The following is a 22407-nucleotide window of genomic DNA, read 5'->3' on the forward strand; positions in this document are numbered from 1 at the left end:
AGATACTGCTAGGCATAGGCTTATGTATCTGATGATTTTGCTTAACCTTCCAGAAAAATGAATCGGTAGTTATGTCAGCCTCCTGTTTTTGTGTGCTTCTCAAGTCCCTCATTCATTTGCTATGCTCAGTTATTACTTCTTGCCTTAAATCTCTGTGCTAAAACCAAGACTATTTCTTCATATTTAGCTGCTGCTTAAATAAAGCAAGATCTGGTTTGAGTAAAGCATTAAAAATGAGGGCAAATAATTCATTAAGGTCTTCCTTCTGAGTAAAATCCTCTTGTGGGTAGATATTTTAAGTGAATTACTCAGGAGTTTCTAACAGTGTCTGCCATTGCATTGGTGACAATGTGTTGTGGAGGTACTTGAGCTAGATCTCAATTTGTTAACAATTTGGATATAGAATGCAAAGCAGAACTGGTGTAGCCTTCAATAGCTGCCTGAGAAGCTGGTTGAATACTTCAGTCATCCAAAATGAATGAAACAATGACATCACATTTGAGTATGTAATTTATTTTGTTGTCTTCATCCTTTCAAACAAATATCAGAAAGCAATTAGCTGTGTTTAATAATGAATTGTGAACAGTATTGCTATTCCTGTATCCAGCCTCAACTTTCCAAATGAAGAAGTCACATAGGACAAAAAAATTGACTTCTGAAACGCATAGCAGGTTCTGCAAAACTTTAATTTGAAGGGAGCAAAGTCAGGATGTAATTGTTGCTCCCACTAGCTGCTATTTTCTAACTGTTGATATTTTATGTTTGCATGTAAAGAAAGCGTGAAAAATTCAGCTGAACTGCATGTGAAAACTTTCAAGAAAAAATGTATCATTTTTAGTGGATTTATTTAAAAAAAGAGGTAATTTTATGCTGTAAAGTCCACAAAATCTTCTTCCTGATTTGAGATGGTCTTGCTGGATACCACTTTAAATGGAAACTAGCTTTCACTTAAGGTGACATAAACACAAGATCACCATTCTGAGGATAAATAGTTTTGGAAAAGCAGTCTTTGGTCCAAGTGCCAGGACAGCCAGTATACCAAGAATCCACAACTGATGCTGAAAATTTTTTCACCTTATAAATTTGTATTCACTGATTATTATACTCTATTTAGTTAAATGGAACTGTCAGCAGGCATTTCAAAATGTATGAAGTTAGTTGGTGGGGCTTTTTGTACCAGAATGCATTATTCTGATAGCTTTTGTTCTATTGTAACAAAACCTTTGTTTCTACTTCATATGAGCCACCTTCCACTACTTGGCAGTGCATTTGGTGTGTTGAAAAAGGTCTTACAGTAAGAGTGCATGATTGTTTAATGCTGCTCTAAATGAAAAGCCCAAATATATTCCTGTTTCTAGACCAATGCTGAAATTCACCAACAGCTCAGATTCTGTTAGGATGCTTTTATATTCTGGGTTTATAACATATTTGCGTGTTTAACCTTCCCAAAGCATAGGCTTCACTTGTGGGGTTTTCTGTACAATCAGACTAGTTGAGAGGAAGATGTATACAGAGAAGCCTTTAATGGTAGCTAACTGCTTCTGTGGGCCCAATTAAGACTATCCAACTGTGAAACAGAGTCCCCGGAGTAACCGTGCGGTCTGCTTGCCTGGGTTTGCTGAGGTGGGGGGATGGAGGCCTGGAATAAGAGAATATCCAACGCAGCTTTGGAGAAAAAAAAAAATATAAGAGTTTTCTTAGGGGAAAAAATGAAAAAAAAAAAACCAACAAACTCGACACAAAACAAAACTAAAAAAAGAGCAGCCCTCAAACTTTTGGTATGCAGTATTAATAAAGGTTGAGGTCAGCTTTAGGTATGCACTGCATTCTAGACTTGACACTGTAGTAGCTGTGCCTGAGATCTTGATGCGTTGTTGATCCAAAATCAATCTTGTTGCTCCTAAGAAGGCAATGAGAGATAATAAGTACTATTCACCTGATTGCCTTCCTGTTCTGAGACAGCTGGTGACGCTTGTCTTCCTGATAACCAGGAGTTTCAGATCTAAGGCAGGGATAAAGAAAAGCTGGGAGCTTGCTGAATCTAAATTTGACAGTCGATGGCTGTGTAGAGGGTCAGGAGGGATAGAATCTGTGACACGTATAAGAAAGGAACAAAATTTATCTGCTCTGGTTGCAATGATTAGATGTCTCTTTGTCTGGCTTTCTTACAGTGGATGATTGATTGTACCCGCCAGCTGGCTAATATCATAATTAACAAAGTTGCTACCATGTCTGAGAAGTTTAATCGAAAAAATTGCCGGCAGTATGATGCCATTGTCACAGAGATCACAAGCACAGCAGTGTTGACTTTTGCACTGGTGGAGCCGCAGGACTATGTAGATGTGCTGAAAAGTCGTTCGCTGGGATAACTGAAGGTATGTTTCTTTCCCTATGCATTTCTCCACTGCTCGTTCTTTTGAAAAATAAAGGGCATGGTTCTTTGAGGATACCTTTCATTTCAGGGTCCCATGTGAAGCTATTCTGTCGTATTTTAAAGCAGTTGCAATAGCAATCTAGAATGTGTTTTATCAATGCGTCAAGAGGTGAATAATCAACACTGTAGTTCAGTGATACTCACCCTTTCTAAGTGGTCTTCAGTGTCTTGCTGGATGCTTTTTCCAAAAAATGCGGATGCAGTTGTTTTGTAGCTAATTTTCTCAGCTGGAAACTGAGAAATGCTGTTGACAGTCTACGTTCTAGGAACTCGTCATTCAGCTTGGGTTTTTCAGCATTTATTTTCATGCATTACTTCAAGTTAGAATGTAACTTAAATGCATTAAAAAGTTGGAAGAATAAACCAGGGGAAAACCCGTGTTCTTGCATCTGTAATTCAGCATTAGAATGTCTTGCTAAAATGCTCACTTTTGTGTATGTGTGTTTGTGTCTGTTTGTGTGTATGAAAAGAGGGGAGCATTGATGATGTTAGCTGGGAATTCACAGCTCCTTTGTAAAATACTGCCCGAGAATCTCACTTACTCCTTTTGTATGTTTGCCTAGCTTTCCAAGTCAAACATTGTTCCACTGAGCTCTTTTTCTCTGCAATTGTATTTTAACGCCTGTGTGTGTGCACTGTGTGGTAGTTCAGTTATGCTCTGGAGTGTGTTGAAAATGCCAGTCTGACATATTGCTAATGAGTGTGCATATTGACAGTGACGGGGGCGTGTGTCTGTCTGTGTGCCATATATTAAAACAAAAAGAGGAGAGAGACGGAGACACAGAGAGACAGAGAGACAGAGAAGGAAATATTGGGATGGGAAAGAACAGTTTGTTTACATTACGGTATGTCAAAATGTTATTATGGCTAAAAAATCCATTTTAAATAGACAGAAGATTTCTTTCTCGCAGGAGCTAATATGACCATGGTAGGAGGATAAGGGAGACCCATTTATTTTTGTGGTATTAGTATTTTTCTGCCCAATAAATTCTGACTTTTTGGTACCAGCTTCTAAAATTTGGGAAATGAATTGTTTGTGTTTTGTTTAGGTTCTGTAATGAGCTCTCCCTGAATTTTCTGTTGCTTTTCTCTATGTCTTTACAGGTAAACTAGTTCTGGGCATGCAGGTGGAATTGTTACAGTAGACTTTTGAAGGAATGTATTGTTTAGTAGCTAGCATAGCAGATGTTTATCTAAAACCAACATTTTTGAGGGGATGTGCTCTTTTATATTGGATAATTTTCTGTTTTGAGTTAAGCAATTTTCTCATTTTGAGCTGATATTATTGCAATGGTAGTTTAAAACTAATGCTGATGTGAATTTTTCAGAGAGACTTTGCAGTTCTCAGTCAATTTAATAGCAGATAAATTGTTCTTAACTGGTAGATCAAATTTAAAGAACAACCTACTCTTTTTTGTTATTTCTTTGTTTTTTTAATGGGTTATACCCCAAAAGAGACTTCTGTTTTGTGAGGAAATACTTCTCTGCAGGCCAGAAACATATTCTTATCATGATTATTATTCCTATCCTTGGTAATGGATTTTAAGTTATCCTTGTAAATCTATTGCTTTTCAAGAGCTGCTAAGCAAAATTAAAAATCTATATTTTGTTTTGAATAGAAAATGCTGTGAGCAGTGACAAAATAGATTAGTATTGTGATTGCAGACAATAGGGAAGATTAAGTTACTAAAACAGTATATTGTTGTTCTAAACTAAAGCCTGTAATATTTTCTGTAATTGAGACTTCGTGCATTGTTAGAACTCAGTTGGAGTATCAAATGGTTGTGAGGATTAGAGCAGACAACTAAAGCAATGTCACAGTAGATGTGGCTGGTTTTTAACAGGATTATCTTCTGAGATGTGTAGAAATGAGCCCTTGTAATAGTTTTGGAGGAATTAATAATTTTAGTAAAATGTTAATAGCAAATGTGCTAATGTAAAGAATTAGAAGATTAGTGATGCATCCTTTTGCATGGAAATAGGAATATAATAAATGTCCTGCAGGTGACTGAAGCTACTGCAATTTTATTGGAGATTAAAGTTTGATTGACCTTTGCTGAGGTGATTAACCCTTCTGAAATTAAAAGCCAGTAGTAAATTATTCTGTCCAATTTAAATGCAAACACAAATGATATAGCATACTGTTCTAAGTGTAAGAGGAAAAAACGTTTTAATTTTCGTTTTGCACTCAGTGAGATGTGATTGCAGACAGCGCGCAGCCGGGCTGTGGTGGAACTGGCCAGTGGCAACCTGCCTTTACTCTGCTGGCTCCCGCCGGAGCAGCCGTGCCACGGGGATGCTGAGCTTGGGAGCAGCTGCCTGCAAGGAGCCTTCGCGTGCAGGAATGCCAGCAGGAGAGCATGGAGGCGTCAGCGAGGTAAGCGGGACAAGTCACTGTGGATGTGCTCGATCTGCGAGTGGAGACCCCGGGTACAGGTGACACAGGTGAGGGTCCCTGCCCAGCCTCACGGGACAGCGTGTCGGAGATGGGTTGCTCACCTGTGCGAGCCATGGCAGAATTAGAAATTGAGTTGCATCTATGTTCTTTGAGATGCTTTTTCCTTCTCCCCGATCCTTAAACGTCGGATGTACGAGCTTGCAGAACTGTACTTTTGACTGACAGAGCGCTTCCTCCAGCACGGGCTGAGTGCAGGTGTGTGAATTGCTGCGCTGCTTCAGGGATGTGATTCCCATCCTTCCTGCAAGGGTGAACAAGCTGCTTCTTAGGCTGTAGCCAGTACGTCGTGCTGGATGGGTAGGATCAGGGCATGATCTTAGTAGATGTCTAAAACATGTGGGATTACTCCACATGTGTAAAGTCTTGCAGATAGTTGTCGGAGTTGCTGTGGCTATGCTACTGAACAGCATTTTAAAAAATCTAGAAAGTTAATTTCCAATAGATCTTATACTGCTTCACATTACAGTTTGTATCTGGGTGTGCAAACTTTATTACTTAATATTGAATTGGAAAGACCTCAGTAATATGCTTGCTGAATTTTTTATAAATCTTTCATTAAAAGTTAAACACTTAGGAATTCCTCCCAGAGTATTGGCCTGACTCTTTATTTTTATTTAGCAGAAAAAATTAATGTCAGAGCAGTGATTTGTTTTATGATGAATTACACTTAACTTCCGCAGGGTAAGAGACCAGGGTGTTGTTATAAAGCAGCATACTGTCAAAAAGTCCTTCTGGAGGACTATAATGAATCTCTGAGGACTTAAATTTACACTGACTACAGCCGTTATAAATGGATCCAGTTCAAAGATTTTTGTTGCTTTGTTAGCAAATTATATTTTTGTTAAAAGCACCAAAATAATGGTAAACTAGAAGTAGTTTTGTTATTTGGGGTTGGTTTAACTTGCATGAACAAGTCCTTCAAGGATTACTGTCTCCTTTCTTCACCTGCCAGTCCAGAAGAGGGAGGCAAGAGAGTCAGGTCTGCACCCAGGAATCTTCATGGTCTTTGGTATACACTGTACTGGATCAGACTATGCAGGATTTTTTTGCCCTTTTGTTTTCTTTCTTTTTATTTCCTATGCTTGAATCCACCTCTCCCTGACCACTGGAGAAGAGATAAAATGGATCTTTGAAGGCTTTTGCTTGCATGCCAACAGCAGTAGTGCTGGGAATTGGGCTGAAGGGCAGAAGGGCTTCTACAACTGTTTGGTCTTGAGTGGACTTTCTGCCTAGTAAAATTTCCTATTCTTTCATGCAGCTGTAAAGCATTAAAATGATAATGAATGTGCCATCTGCATTCCATATTCAGTTTATCTCCCCACTTTTTATCAAGGAAGATTTTATATTGCATCTGTCAAGGTAGGGAAGTCCAAGGAATTGCAGTTCAGAAATTAAGGACCCTGAGGTAGCAGCTCACTTCTGTCTCGTCTTTTCATTTACACTTTAAACAGCCTTCAGAGAGATGGGTTGCTGCTTCTGGGACCCAGCGAAGAAAGTGAGGAATAGATAAAAGCTAAACTTGTGGTGGAGTGACCTAAATGGAACAGCTGGCAAAAGTATAGAGGGGATCCTCCAGGGTACTGAATTATACCTTCAGGCTTGGATTAGTGGGATGTTTAACAAAGAGATCCATTTGCCAAAAGGATCTCTGGCTGATTTTTAATTATGGAACTAGCACTTCCTTCAACGTTTGCAAATTATTGAGCTTTTTTTCCTCATGTAAAGTGTAGAGTACTAATTGTTGGCTTTTGGCTCTTGCTTTTGCTTTTCTCAAGCTAAAAATTTTTGCATCTTCTTGAATTAACCATATGAATACCTGGAATGTGAAGCATTGCAACAGTTTTTATGTTATGAATAATGAGTTGCATGCTCTGTGAAAAAAATAAATAACTTCAAATATTTATTGTTTTGCTTATAATTCTGGAATGCTCTTGAGTGCTTGTAATAGGATGAAACTTTTCTTTAAATTGAGGGAAGCAGTATTTATAGATCCTTTGTAGTCATACATATCCGTCATATTTTAATTAATGGTAATTGGAATGTAAAATCCTATTTTAAATTTTTTTTAGTAGAAAGATGCCTCAATTATTTTCCATATTTTACAGTAGAGCAATGCAGGACAGAAAAAAAAATTGGAGCTACATCTGTCAGAAGCATCTATTTACCAGCCAACTTTCATATATAGCATTTTCTCTTTTGAGATAGGCATTATTTCCTTGTCTGTTATCAGCTAATACTGCCATAAATTTCTTAAACCTCTGTGGGAAAACCCCCTCCAAATCACATGAAATAATGATGCTCTAGCATGATATTAAATTTTCAAATGGGAGGTGCATCAGGGAAATTCATGAGGAGGTAATAATGTATGCTAAATACATATGTGTTTAGTGAAGAGATTGTCCTAACTGTGTCTACTTATATTTTCTGAGGCAGTCAGGCTGAAGAGGCAGGCCAGTGTAGTAAAGTATTTCTGGGAAGTTTGCTGTAATACCATACCTGATTACTTTATGCAAAAAAAAGGGCTAGCAATGTGGCGGGTGGAGGAGGGACCTCCTCCCTCAACAAGGATGTTGTCACTGTCCTCACTTCCTACAGACCATAACACCTAAAATAAACACCGTTAGTCATTGTGCCTTTTGCTTTGCTCTTTTGAAAAAGCATTTATCAAGCGGGTTCTTTCAAAGACATAAGATTGGCAAAGGTCACATAAGATCGTTTTGATGATCTTCACTGTGTGTCAATGTTATCAAGTCACGTGAGAGATCAGTGTGGTGCTTAGCATGTGATGTCATATAGGTGATGTTTCTCTCTTGAAAAAAACCCCCAAAAAAGGTGCAGTTAAAATCTTGTTTGCCCCCACTATTGCTCCCAGTGCAAATGGCATAGGGAACTTCATATATTTTTATGTTGGTAGGATGATTGCTTAGAAATTGTCTTGTTCAGCATTTCTAACATTATCAGTAGTCATTACAATAACTTGAAAAGAAAACACCTCAAAATTTTACTCATGCCACAGTCTTCATTTTTCCTCTTCCATCTCATTTCAATGTTCTTTCAATATGTTACTCAGCCAATAGCTAAATGAAAATTGCAGGTTTAAAGCCATTTTAACTGAAGCATTAAAAAAAATTTTTATAATGGAACAAACTGCAATTTTCTATATAGAGGAAAGTTTCTGAATAGTGAGATATCCACTGCATTAAATATAATTGGAAAACACACTGCAGTTTCAGTAGCTACTTAGGCTTAGACCTTAAAGTTGTAAAGAATTCTTTTTCTTCTCAATGATGTATTTAGCAGAAGCTATACATTCCATGTTGCAAATCTGCACAAAATGTATTGCATATTTCCCCCCAGAGTTAGCTTCAAATCGGAGAGAAGATACAAAACCTGCAGATTCATTTTAGGCTTCTGTTAAAAATCAGCAATTGCCTAGTATTTCTTTTCATCATGGAAAATTAGCTGCAAGTTGATAATTGCATTCCTTCTTCATCAGACCTGTGTAGTTTTCTGAAAGTGTGCATAACAGAGAATTGAATTTGAATAACTTGAATAGCTGCATATGAAAACTCTTGGAGTATAATGTTTCACTGAACATTTCTTCATTCCATTTCAATAGAAATTAAAATTCTCTTATGAATATGCAGTTTCTTACACTGCTTGGGTTTGGGGATTTTTGTGGTTTTTGGAGGGTTTCAAATTTTGGATTAAGTGAGAGAAAGGGAAGGAAAGGATGTGAAACTTTGTAGGTCAAGGCAGGATATTTTTGAGGTACGTACCACTTTACATTCTTGAAATGGATGGTGGTAGAAATTACTAGCTTTTCTTTCAAGTAAAACAAAATGCGCCTTCTTTGAAGAAATTAAAATTTTAATTGAGTTGAGGGCTTTCTCATTAAAATTTTCCTGTCTGAAAATGAGAACAGCTCAGACCATCATGTTCAACAGTTCAAAAACGGCTTGAGCAAACATTAACTTTTAAAGGCACGAAAACTTCCATCAGAAACCAATCCACTCTTTTGTGTAGAAACACTGAGGAAAGCATTTATGTGAAAAAAATATTGTCAAATTTCTGAAAATACAGACCAATTAGTGAGATTTAATTTAGATATTTGTGACTGACTATGTATCATGTATATGTTAAAGCTGATTTATCACTATATTCTTGCCTTATTTGCAAAAAGAGACTCCTACTTATTGAAATATTACTGAAGAATCTAGCTTTCCCCACAAATTACACATTTTTTGCATAAATGTGCCTAATTACCTGAATTCAGTTTTGATTAGCAGTGTTAATTGATGCAGCTGTGGATGGGCTCTGTTTACCTAAATTACCATGTGCAAACAGCAATACGTTTGAAAGTGAATATGCTAAACTGAAAATACTAATTAGCTAAGACAGATTGTTATTCAAGTCACATCTCAGAGCTTTTTAATGAAACCCTGAATGTGTCAGGGCTTTATGATATTCAGACAGAAATGTCTATATTACATATGAATTCTAAATTTAATTCAAGGGAACAGATGGGATGTCGACCAGGGTTCTTCTCCATTGCTTCCAGTATTAATGTGAATATTTTACTCTACTGGATACATTTTTGAGTGTGTGTATGTGAGAGAGAAAGGAGTGTGTGTGAGAGAGAGGAGGGAGCCTCCCTCATTGTGTGCCTTGACAATGTGCCAACCAGGAACATCTAACTGGTCTATTTTTGACTGACATATTTACAAATTATAGGCACCTACTTTCCCAGAATGAAGATAAACAAGCTATTTTGCAAATGTAATAAGGCTAGATAGTAAATGGAATAAAACCAAATAACAGAAAGATTAAACAGATCTCATTAAAAGAACTTCTGCAACAGCAGAGATTTCTCCTTTTGCAAGAATTAAAAAAAATCCAGTTTTTTATATAATAGGACAATTGGGCTACATGTTTCAGATTGTTGTGGAAAGGCTTTTAACTGCACTAATCTGACAAATGCAATCTATTTTCCTAATTTTATTTAGAGCAGCACAGATTAAGGTATTCCATTGTTGCACTTAATCCCTCTTAGTGGTTCAGTTGGATGCAAACCTGTAAATAAGTCTTAAAGTGGTACAAAAAAATATCTAGAGCATAAGTGCTCTTAATATAGATCAACTGCCACACAGCATATGTCCAGTTTTCAATCCATTTATTCGTTTGCTTCAGAGCTTAAATATTCAGGGGTCAGCTCCCATGTGAAATTCAGTAATTCCATCAGAAGCTTTACGCACAATGTCTTGACAGTGAAAAGCAGGGGTTGTAAGTACTGCACCTATTTGTACCAAAATAATAATTGGACTGGTAATGTTCTAATTTTCCTTTTTGGACAGTTCTTTCACAAATGTTCTCAAGATATTTGTAGTGGTCCTGGCTCAATGTAGGTAGCTACAGTTATAGTTATAAAGAGTGTCAGATCTTTTGATCTCAGCTGGTTGGAATCTACTTTCTTCTGTGCGTTGCAATGAGAGAGAGAGAACTCTTTTGACTCTGTTATTCCACCATTATGGTGAATAGAAATTGTCCTGTGGACACAATACTCCTTTTTAAAAGGTTCAATAGTTCTGTTTTTGTGTAAGTTGACACGTAGAGCTGATGATACTTTCTGCAAGTAATTATCTAAGGTCTTAAACTTTATACCTGAATCCTTTAGTCATGGCCTCTTGTACTCCATTAGCAGAGGCTTTACAGATGGAACATATTCCTAAATAAATTAGTTCCAGGTACCTTCATTGTTCAGCAGACAATTAACTCTGGCTGAAGAGAACAGTAGTGGTACAAGTCAGATTTGGACCACTATGATAAAAAAATTGCTTCATTCCTATTACATCGCTAAATATGAGTGATCCTCTATAATGAACTGTCTCTTCAGTGCAGACATCTGACCTAGGAAAAAGCTTTTATCCCTAATAAATCACATTTATCAGGAGCTCTGAGTCATAAAATGTTATACTAGACCATTTAATGTCAAGTACTTCACCACCCTCAATAGAGCTTGACTTCTTTATGCAAGAGTAGTTGAGAGAGAAAAAGAGAGAAGCATCAACTTATGGAACACAGAAAGAGGGAGACACACAAATCCAAAGTTTAAAATTTAGTTTTAAGATGGAGTTTGAAAAAGTCATGAAAATTTGCGTCCAGACATTGCTCTCACTTGGAAATTTCTGGAATAAATGATTCATAGACAAGATCTTTTGGGCAGTTGATGATCTTCAAATAAACTGGTAGATGAAAGAAAGAATCAATTAACCCATAGCTTAGAAGAATCTACCAAGGCCTTTTTTTCCATAGAAAATAAAGCTGCAACTTCCACATAAATGTTTAAAGAAAGACAACACTTGATATAGAAAATCTCTCCAAACTTTGACCTTTACCATTGTTTGAGAGCAAAATCAGTAGGAAAGAAGTCCACAGTATTTGCTTTTGGCCTTTAAAATACAAGTTCAAGCCAGAATCTTGGGGGCAGCAGTCAGCTGTTACTCAGGGCATCTATATGATACAGCTGCAAAAGCTGATTTAGCCTTGCAACAGGTTCTTGTTTCCAGTCAACAGTGTAAAGGTGTGCGTGATATCTCCTGACACCTGCTATGCATTCTACAGAATTTGTATAAAATCATGTACTGAAGAGATACAATAACATTTTTTAAGATTATATCTTTCTTTAGTCCCTAAATTAGCTAGTTTAAGCATAGACTAACCAAATAACAATAAATAAATACTCATGAGCTCTGCAGTCAACCCTTAAATAAGGACATAAAAATCATGCAGGAAAAAGAATATAGTGTCATGACTAATTGCCTTTTTTGCTTTTATTTCTTAAAAAAATCTGCATCAATAAAAGTGAGTGGTCATCAAATTCCTATGGAAAATAGATCACTTTTGGTCAACTGGAACTGAAATGTGAAACTTTTGCACAGCCCATGTGAAAGCCATGGATATAAGCACCCTCATAAAAAGATCTGAAGTATCCAGGAGACTCTGTTCTTATGAAATGTACTTAACCTGAACAGCAGACATGAACCAAGGAGGAATAATAGAAAAGGAGATTCCTTCTCACTCAACATCACCTTTACCAGTTTTACATTCCCACCTTGTGTAATGACATTGCATCTCTGGTCAGGAACAAGCCCATCTAAAAATGGAAATGGTTTCTAGCACAATTTATTTATATATTTGATTTGAAATCATCTGTCTTGCTACTTACTTAACCATTCATGTTGAATTTTGCCTTTTTTTTTTCCTACAACAGAAAGACCAACCTGCTGCTAATGCAGAAATTCTCTCTTCATCTCCACCTTAAATGCCTTTGGGTTTTTATTGTCAGTCCACATTATTGGAATTCTTGTCATACAGGGTTGACTTGGAAGGAAAGATGAGACACTGTGCTGTATTGGTCTCTCCTCTGTGGATGAGTTGAGTGACTATTCATTCCCTCTGTTTGCGTATTTCCAGTGGATTCCGGGATTTTTTTGTTACAAAATCAGGGCAATGTTTCTGGTCTTCCAAGCAATTAATATGTCCGTTTTGGCTCTGTGGGCTACCTCTTTGACTTTTTAAGTTATTTCTCAAAACAAGGAGACTACTCTTGCTGCTTTGGGGAATCTTTTATAGAGTCCAAGTCAAAAGGTATCTTCTGCTTTTATGGATAATTTTTGACATTTTTCATATCTGTTCTAATTTCCAGCATTGAATTTTTGAAATCTGATGCATTCTGAAGTAGTTGTTTTGTTCTACGTTTACTAAAACACCTCACAGTGCACTTACAAAAAATAACTTACACCTCAGTTACCCACCTGAGCTTTTTTAAAGTTTGTTTTAGTATAAATCTATTTCACAGTTAAATGTTCGCTATTTTTCAAGTTCATTGTATAACATTAAGCAATTAACATTCCCCTTGAAAAAGGGAAGCACATATTACATATCCTTTCTCTTTCACATTGCATCTCAAAGTATCCATTGGTATGAAGGGTCCCTGTTTAAAAATGCCTTCAAGACCCTGCCAGAAGTGAAGTCCTCTAGTCTCTTCCAGATTCTTTGTCCCCCCTTCTCCAGACTCCTTTTCTCTTATAGTCTAGTTGCTATTTTATGTTCACTCTGTTTCTGTGCTATCACTGTATCTCACCTCATCTTTTTCCCTGATCCTCTTTCATGTCTGTCCCTTTCTCTTTGTGCTTGGTATGCAATTTGGGTAATTTTGATTTTTCTAGTTGATCATATTTTTCTTCTACTTAAAGCTCTTAAGGCTGACCATGAGTTTTAGTTTAGTCTTCATTATACTGAATTGCTCTGTCTTTCTAATAGTGTCTGAGTAATGCTATGCACCTGAAAAAAAAATTTCTTTTACCTTGGAAAGGCAAAACCAAAGTGTAATATTCTACTAGACTACTCTAGACATCTGGGAGTGCTATCACTAAGAGTGAATTTTTTTTCTAAGTGTCTTGTGTCAGCATGGATTTCAAAACATCTTGCAAATTCCTATTTGATCAACTATTTCTGTGTTATCCCAGATTCATATTCACTTCGTATGTGAACTTTTTCATGTGCTTTTCTCTGCTAGATGTTCTTATGCCTCTTCTGCTCAGATTCAGCTTCAACCTTCATTTATTCATTCATTAATTTACTTCATGTCTATATTTGAAGCCACCATATGTATGTCAAAAGGGCAAGTGTAATAACTCTATGATATCTGCAAGCTTCCATCAAATCAAGGCTGAACACTAAAAATTTCTTTTTCACATCACTGGTCTTTGTTAATTTTACTTTAAAATTAGATTTCCTAAATTTTTCTCTATTGTTCAACACAGATTAAATTGTTCCTCTTGTATTTCTTTACACTAATTAGAAACTATTTACTTTTGATCTAAAATTACTTTCAACTATCTAAAACTACACAAGATAGTAAGAGAAGGAAAAGCAGAGCTGGTCAGTACCACCTTTTCTGCCACATTAGACATAGTCTGTTTTTGTGTTGTTGTGCATGTCTCTGCAAAAATATCCTCAGAAAGGAAGACTCAAGCCATGTGAATAAATTCCTTTCATAGATAACTGCATTAGCTCCTTTGTCTCTATGGCATTAGAGATGTCTTCTTTTCAACCTCACATAGCTTTGTTCTCACTACCTCTCCTCAACGGTCCCTCATTTATTATTGTGTTTTCCCCATCTACATTCCTCGTAATCGATGACAATGATGCAATCCTTTCTTCTGGCAAATATTGTATATGTGTTTGTGTGTGTGTGCACTTGTGTGAACTTATGAAGTTCATACTTTGGGCCTGTTCCTGTTTCAGACAGAACTGGCATGAAATGAGTAAAGCCTCAACATAAGTTAGTAAGTTTTCTTATGTTAGAGTGTCTATTTCAGGTTTCAATTGTCAGCTGCGCCAACTGAGAAATAGAACAAACATTACGAGTATTTGAATTTAGTTTGATTTTTCCTGAATGTGTATGTATGCACTGACTGATGCTTGCACAGCAGTTATGAACCAGTCTGTGTGTGGCATTTTTATATTGCCATAAACACAGAGCATTTAAGTTGAGTACCTACTGCAAGAGACATGATTTTTGAATAATGGCTTTTCCAAGCCTATCGGTTCTCAGAAGGAAAATTGCAAGACCAGATAAAAATATGCCTAATGGCATTTAAAGTAGTGAAAAAGGCTGTCTGAAAGTTGTGGTGGCATAGTATAACAAACGTGTTTCTGTCTGTATTTGGCATACTCATGTGTATGCATGTACAAATGCATAGCTCATCAAAACGGCTGTGAAGATCACACAGAAAATGTTTCAAAATTCTCACCATCTCTCTCTTCTTTTTCCTGACAATTCCACTTTGGTTGACCATTTTAGGGGCATTTGGAGCATATTCCAGAAATTGCTAGTGTCTTTTTCCAAACAGCCGAAAAAGTGCTTTTTCCCTTGGATGAAAATTATCTGTATGCTTATTAGTCCCCAGAGTAGTATTAGACTGTATTTAAATCAGAGACTATTTTTATGTTAATTTTCTCTCTGGATATGAGAATGGAAATTTTACTTTTGGAAAGAAGGAAGAAAACTCAGACAAATTCCCAGTGCAACAAAATACTTCTTTCCAAGCACATGAGCTCTCAGATGTGTAAAATCAAATCTTGGTAATATTTTACCCAGCTTTTTTTTTTTTTCCTTAGATTGTGTAACTTTTAAATCTTTTTGCTTTGATTTTCCTTTTCCTTTTGTACCTATACAGTTTGAGTCTGCCTTCAACAATGGTAGTGTGCTCTAAAATGTTATGCACAATACTAACTCTCTCCCTATTTCCTCATTATAGTATGAACTTTGATTCTTTACTTGTTCCATGTATTTCTCTATAAGGTCTCTTTCTTCTCTTTAGACTCTGTAAGTCCATGCATGTGTGAAGGAGAGATAAAAGAAAGATTTTAGGCAAGTCACTGTGCTTTTCTTTCATTTCCACTTCAGCTATAAGGCCTCTGAGGAAAAAAAGTAGAGATTTTGTTTGTTTGTGGTCTGTGCTGGAAGGAGCTGGGGACTCCAGGTACTAATTTGATACAAGTAAAGGAAAAAAAGCCCCATTCTTATAAATAGCATGACATAGACGGAAGGCATAAATATGAATGGTACCATTTTAACTCTTGGTCTTGTTTGTCAAAGACAAATGAGCTGTAACTGATCAAATACTGAAATGTTACAAGGCTGCAGTGGACAGCTACAAAATAATGAAAACACTGTATTCCTTAACTCAATGAAGACTCTTCAGGGCAACAGGTGCATCCATTCTTGCTTATATAGTACAAAGTAAAATGACTCCTTGTTGGTCCTGACCATTCACCAATGGCTTTATTTGTAATATATTATGCATTTATAGATGTATACATATTTATATGTATGTATTATGTAACTGAAAGGTTAATTTTGCTTGACAAACAAGGAAATTCAGCAAAAAGTAAGTGCATATAACTTCCTTCTACCTTTTGTGTGGCTGGACATGGGTCAGTGTTGTGTCAGGACAGAAAGCCAAAAAGAGTCCTCCAAAACTCTTTAAAAGAAATGATTGAATACCTAAATTCAGTGGTAAATGGTAGATGTTAAAGAAAGTCTGCCCTTAAAAAGAGCTTTTCTTACCACAGCTACTAGGTTTAAATGATTTCAGAGTTCAATTTTTGGAGTAGAAAGCACAGAGAGTCACCTTCACTCAGAGTGAAATCTGAGGCCTGAAAAAAAAAGACATTCATCTATTATGAACACAGAATTTGAAAAAGAAACCTATGGTGCCTGTATTGCTTTATATAAATTCTAGTTTTCTTGATTATATGAAAAACAGCATGAGAAGAACCTTGGCTGCATCTCCATTATACTTTTGTAGGACTGCCAAACACTTTACTCACCTATATCTTCTGGGTTCCAAAACCAGTTCTAATTTCAAGGAAAAAATGTACAAAAGCTGACATTCATTTTTATTAAATATTTATTTATAGTGAGTACAACTTGGAGAGGATTCAACAATATCCTGAATAATGATGTTTTCTGACAGTTGATTTAAGTTTTCTCCAGAAAAAATGGCAAAGGGCCTAAAGTTCAATATGCAATGCCCAAATCATGAAGAACTTATCAGAGAATCCTTTTAAACAACTGCTGATTGGAAATGTATAATCACCTTTCTTCTTAGAAACACAGGAGAATTCAAATTATAGCAACTGTTGTTTATCAAATGTTTAGATTTTCATTAATATGATCAACCAACAGTGAATTGCTAGCTGAAATGCTGAGAGGAAAAATCAGTTATAAATTCCTCCTTTACCTATGTACATTTTTTGAGGTCCCTTCATTATAACTTTAATAACAAGAAAGGATTTTCTCTTTCTTCCCACTAAACCTACATAAAATGTTATCTCTGCTGCAGTACATATGGTATTTTAATTGCATTTCATTGTTCTCAAACCTAATTTTTTGCATGTTAAGTCTAATTATATTAGAGCTGGGAGCTGAATCAGTGCTCACATGAGAGAATTTGCCAAAATATACTATTATGCATAGTAAATCCAAAAGTGGGGTTTTTTTCCTATGTCTTGAAGAAGGTCTGATTTATTTTAAGAATGAGTTGCCATTCAAGACATAAATGTTGTGTCTAGTAAGTGTATTGCAGCCTTTTTTCAGAATGCTTTATTTCTTCTGTATAGCAAAAAACTACAGGTTCAAATTACACACATCACAGAGTGGCTTTTAAGAGAAAGCAAATATTTGCTGTGATTAACTGACAAAGAATCATAGAGTCATTAAGTTGGAAAAGACCTTTAAGACTATGAATCTTTGTGACCTATTCTGAAGGATACAAAACAGGTTTAACTGGCCCAGTATGATGTTAGATGCTGAAATGTTTCCTATGTCTTCATTGAGAAGCTTTTTATATTGAGCGTAACAAAAAAAGCAAAACCAAAAGCCCACAAACAAACAAACCAGCTCACCAGCCTTTTCCAGTAGCTAGTCCATTCAGAAAGAAGACCTGTTGGAGAATTTGGAAGTAGTAAAACCGGTAGCCAGCCCCTAACTGCTTTCTGGAGTAAATCTTAGAAATTATATTCATATCCATCTCTCAAGCATTTCTTCTTCATCTGTGAAATAGTTACCTAATCTTTTGCATGAGCTCTGTATGTGAGCAACATGGCCTACTGCAGGCTGAAGTGATGCTGGAGCTCATCTGAAACTAGGATTGTGTCTGGGGCATGTTCTGAAGCCCGCTTTTCATTGTTCTAGTTTTTCTGGGTTTTTTGTTTGATTGGACTTTTTCCTCTTAAGAAAAGAGATACAGTTTAGGCATGTCAGCTGGTCAGAACAAAACTGAAGAATACATGGGTGATATCTAATTTTGGTTAAACAAACATGGGAATGCAGCCCTCCCTCAAGTCCTGTGAGGACTCTGGTTGTTGGTCAGGACAGACAAATTTTCCTTTGCTATCAGCTGTCTGGGGAGGAGGAACTTTGTATCAGAAATGAAGGGCAGGATTCATTCAAGTGGAAGACCTTACAGGGAATACCTGTCTTGTAGCCCTCATGCCAACAGAAAAAAAATATTGTGTGGATTCATGTTTTTTCAATTGGCTAATATCACATGCTGGATGTGTTTCAGTAATCTAGTTTTCACAAGACAAAGGCACCTACAGCTCTTGCATTGTTAGAACACAGAATTGCAAGGTCTTCATTTTCAAATTGAATGTATATAAACGCCACAGTCTCCTGGTCACACAGAGAAAAACAGAAAGTAAGACATCCTACTGGTGGGATCCTGTTACACCAACTGGTGTTCCACTTGGATCACAACACTTTAGTCTTAAAGGCTGTAAAGGAAAGAAGTGTGATTACTACACCTAACCAAATAATTTGTTGTAAAACTGTGAGAATATTGTTTAAAATGAAATCCTGATTAGAAGTAAGTGAACATTTCTCACCTTTCTGAGCAAACTGTTTTGGTGGTTAATTAAACCTATTGTTACAGTGCAATTTAGCAGTATTTTGGATTTTGTGCAATTTTGCCATCAGCATGGCTAATAGTCATATGGGAGGCAAACAGTATCATAGAAATTATTATAAAAAGGTGGAGGGTGCTGTCACCTATGTGTAAGGGATAATAGGATCAGCTTCTCACATGTTTTTTGTCTTAGAGTGAGAGGGATGTCATATGGAACATTTAAAGATCTACCCCTTCCATATGTGGTACAATGAATCTTCTGTTATGTGTGCTGCCCTTGAGGAGACGGGAAAAAAGGAATAGCAAAAAAGGTAGTGAATGTCTTGTAAACAGGGAATGACATCATGCTAAATTGTTGCAAATGGCATCAAAATATGTTGATGGGGGAATATTTTTGGAAAATTGAGTTTGGATATTAAATGTTTGTGTCTTGATCAAATATTTTTTCATGATGAATAAGGGGTCTTTTGGCAAAAAGATTGATAGGGTACATGAGTTCAACTTTGAGCTTATGTCAGAACTTACAACAGAAGTTAATTTCTCTGTCACTCCTTCTGTTGGGAAAAATAACTTGTTTCTTACTTCCTTTCAGAGGCATAAAGTGCTGGAGGAGTGAATATATATATGCAACTCTTCTGCTGCAATTTCATGTTACCCTCTGATGTACAGGGCTTGAAGGGAGGGAACATGACCATATGGAAATGGGTTTCTTATCCAAGTGGAAACAGTTTAGTCAGCTTGCAGGAGGGGTCATAAACCCCTCAAAATATTTCTTAAACAATACAGTAGAGAAACTCACAGAGCTGTATTTTAATGGCCATTAATTGCCTCAGCTGTGCATTCAGGGTCAGGATACATGGAATACATATGCTTGTGTTACGAATGGAAGGAAAAAATATCTTCTGAGCAAAAGAAAATCTAATGTTAATTAAAATTTTCCAGGGGTTGGGTTGGATAATTCTTCTTTTGTGTTCTTAAGTCTCTTTTGATTTTAATTGCATGACAAAAAATTGACTCTAAGTATAATGTTAGCAAATGTTTATATTTGATTACAAGCATCTGTGAATGCTAAGTCAAAGAATTGAATTACTTTAATTGGGGTGGGTTTGTTTTCTGTTTCTTCATGAGGTTTTTTGTATATTGGGGATTTTTTTCCCCAAGACATCCCACAATGGTAATAAAGCTTGTACTGTCAGTATGCTGAAGGTCATTGCTATAATCTATTCAGGAAGATCTGCTCCCCTTTAGGTGAAAAAAAAATCAACTGAGCATACCTAAAAATGCCTAGAAAATCCTATTACACTTACTGAATTCCAGTTATGTATTTCAGATTCACATAGAATTCAATGAGTGCTCAAATCAAATATGAACATTTGTAGCAAGTTTCCAATGTTATGCACTGGGTTTCCCTCCCTCCCCCTTCCTGTGCTTAGAGAAACAAGGAAATTCTTCTCAGATATGGCAAAGGATAAAATGAAATGAGTAACATTAAAACATACCTAATACTGTGTGATACGTTTTAAAACTGGAAACAAAGGTAGGATATGTCTTATCTGTCTGTCGTGACTCCCAGTGCATCTGTCTGTCTCTCTGGAGCAAGTCAATAAAAATGATTAGAGCTGGCACCTCACAATCGTACACCCTTAAAGCATGAAGCAATAATACTGTGAAGGAAATTTTTTTTCTGACCTTTTCAAATTACATCCAACTGTCTAGGGAATTTCTCAGTGACTAGAGGTAATAAAGTTCAATCCGTTTTGCCGGTCGGCTTCAAATTTAGCTCCTCAGAAGCCCTAACTTATCTATTCTTTTTATCTTGGCCTTGGCATCTATTCAGTACAGTAATCCATGCATCTAATCTTTTTTTTCTCTCCCCTCTCAGGTTTAGCTGGTGGATCATATTGTGAAAACTGCAGCCATGAAAGGCCCTCCATTTAGTGCACCCTTCAAAATGAAATGTTAGCATGGGAGGCTAAGCTGGTATGTTGCCTTTGAGAGGCTCTTGTTGAATTTAATTAGCTTTTAGATTTCATCTCCATCTCGCATCTCAGCTTTCACCATTGTGTGTGATTTAGGCTTCACTGACTTCCATTATTTAAAACTTTTCCAACTTAGCTGTGCCACTTTAGAATAATGAGGGAAAAGTAAAGTTTAAAGTTCATTGTCTTAAATTGATTTCTAATTAGTTTTTATGATGTGAGCTCAGAAACAATAGACACAGCCTCTCAGTAAGTTAGGATTCGAGTGACAAAGACAAGCAACCATTTCCTCATGTCTTGTTTCTCATTGTACTCCACGAAGTACTCCACTAGAAACAGGTCAAGAATGTTTTTAGCAAAATATATCTTTAATTATTTTTTAATTTATAAAAAACTGGGCTTCACTGCTGTCTTTTCCCTGAATATTGAGTCAGTGTTTAGAAATATATGTGATCTGCTAATGAATGATCTGCAGAATATTCAAAATGCATGCATATCTAAAAGCACCTGTAAAACACTTCCTTTTAATCGTGCAAGTAATACATTGGAAGACATATGTCTCCCATGTTAGCTATCTTAATAGAGTTGCAAGGAAAAGGAGTAGCTACAAAATGGTTTGGTAAAGATAGGAGGTTTGATTTTTTTTTTCCCTGAATTATTCTTCATTTTGATTCTCTCTTCTGAAGTGAAGGGAAACATGGTCAGGTGGACAAAGTACAAAACTGGGAGTTTCTAAATCTTTCCCCTGTACGTAAATGGGCCCCTACTAGGGCTGTAATGTTTGTCAAGTCATTCAATCACTTTGTACCATAACCCTGGCTATTGTGAAAAGCTCTCGGGGAGTGCTCAGCAGAGGATGAGCACAGGGTAGAATCCCACTATTTCACTGTGTTTAATTGATTCAACTAAAATGAAATAGGTTCAGTTTTAATCAAACTATATTGTGCTCCATTGATACTAGCCATGTTGAAAGTGGGATAATCAGTAATCTGAAGGCCTTTCATGCCTGAAAGAATGGCATTCTCAACAAAATTACTGAGGATATCTTTAATTCTGAAATTATTTTAGGAAAAACAGTACCCCACATTGGTAAGGTTTCTCACATTCACAGGTATTTTTTTAGTGTCCTTACTGTCACTTCCTAAAAAGAAATGTTGCTAAATTGACAGATCCAGTTATATTTTTAATCAAGCAGGAATAAGCATTTCAGAATTCTTTTATTAGGTTAGTGCAGAAGATAACATACCTAAATTTGCAATATGCTAGATTGTGTCCTTGTTTCAGAGATAATATGGAGGGACATATTAGAATGTACATGCACACTCAGCTTGGTATTAAAATCAAGTTAAATAAATGTTTGTGGGGATGTGTTCATTTGCTTTCACATCCTGGAAGCTCTGCTGATACAGAGTTATTTTTTAGTACCATCAACTGTATTTCAGTCTACATGAATTAGGCTTCTAATACTCCAGCATTCAGGTTGGTCTCTAGATATGGAGACAAGCAACCCAAAAGGGTCCACAGTTTACCAATTATCAGAGGTCTGAGAAATACCTCATGGAAGAAGCAAGTTTTAGCTTCTCAAAGCAATGTCACTGTTGCTATATCTATATTTTTTTTTGGTAGGTGTTTGAAAAACATACAATAAATATCCCCCAAAAATATTTCAGGCAGAAATAGATAAAAATGGGATAATTTTGAATGCAAGTGGGATGTTATGGTGGTGGAGATGTGAATTTTCTTTCAATGAACAAGTTCTTATTTCCAGAATTCTTTCTAATTTGCAAACCTGAATACAGGGTAGCAGCAGTTCTGCTGACAGGTTTTTCTACTGATGGTTTTCAGCTCAAAAGTATTGAAAAAAAACTTTAAGGAGAAAATATTTTTCTTATTTATTTATTTGAATTCCATTCAGCACACTATATAGTACATAAAAGGATCTGTGTTCTGGTATCCAAATGCTTACATTGCATTTCTTGGAATGTCTGTATGGACAACCATGAAGCTAAAAATATTATTTTCCACTTGGTATGTAGCTATGTTTTACTTTATGTCTTA

At 36.3% G+C, this 22407-nt stretch overlaps 1 long non-coding RNA gene across 1 annotated transcript in view; it reads left to right on the forward strand.

Moving 5' to 3' along the window:
- LOC118698045 (uncharacterized) overlaps positions 1-22407 on the forward strand; it is a 49137-nt gene that overhangs the window by 25068 nt on the left and 1662 nt on the right. Inside the window, exons 2-4 of the long non-coding RNA XR_004981831.2 lie at positions 2172-2375; positions 4627-4811; positions 20253-20350. This is a non-coding gene — a long non-coding RNA (uncharacterized LOC118698045). The remainder of the gene's footprint in view (positions 1-2171; positions 2376-4626; positions 4812-20252; positions 20351-22407) is intronic.

Source organism: Molothrus ater, chromosome 5 (assembly GCF_012460135.2).
Source record: "Molothrus ater isolate BHLD 08-10-18 breed brown headed cowbird chromosome 5, BPBGC_Mater_1.1, whole genome shotgun sequence".
Classification (NCBI taxonomy): Eukaryota; Metazoa; Chordata; class Aves; order Passeriformes; family Icteridae; genus Molothrus; species Molothrus ater.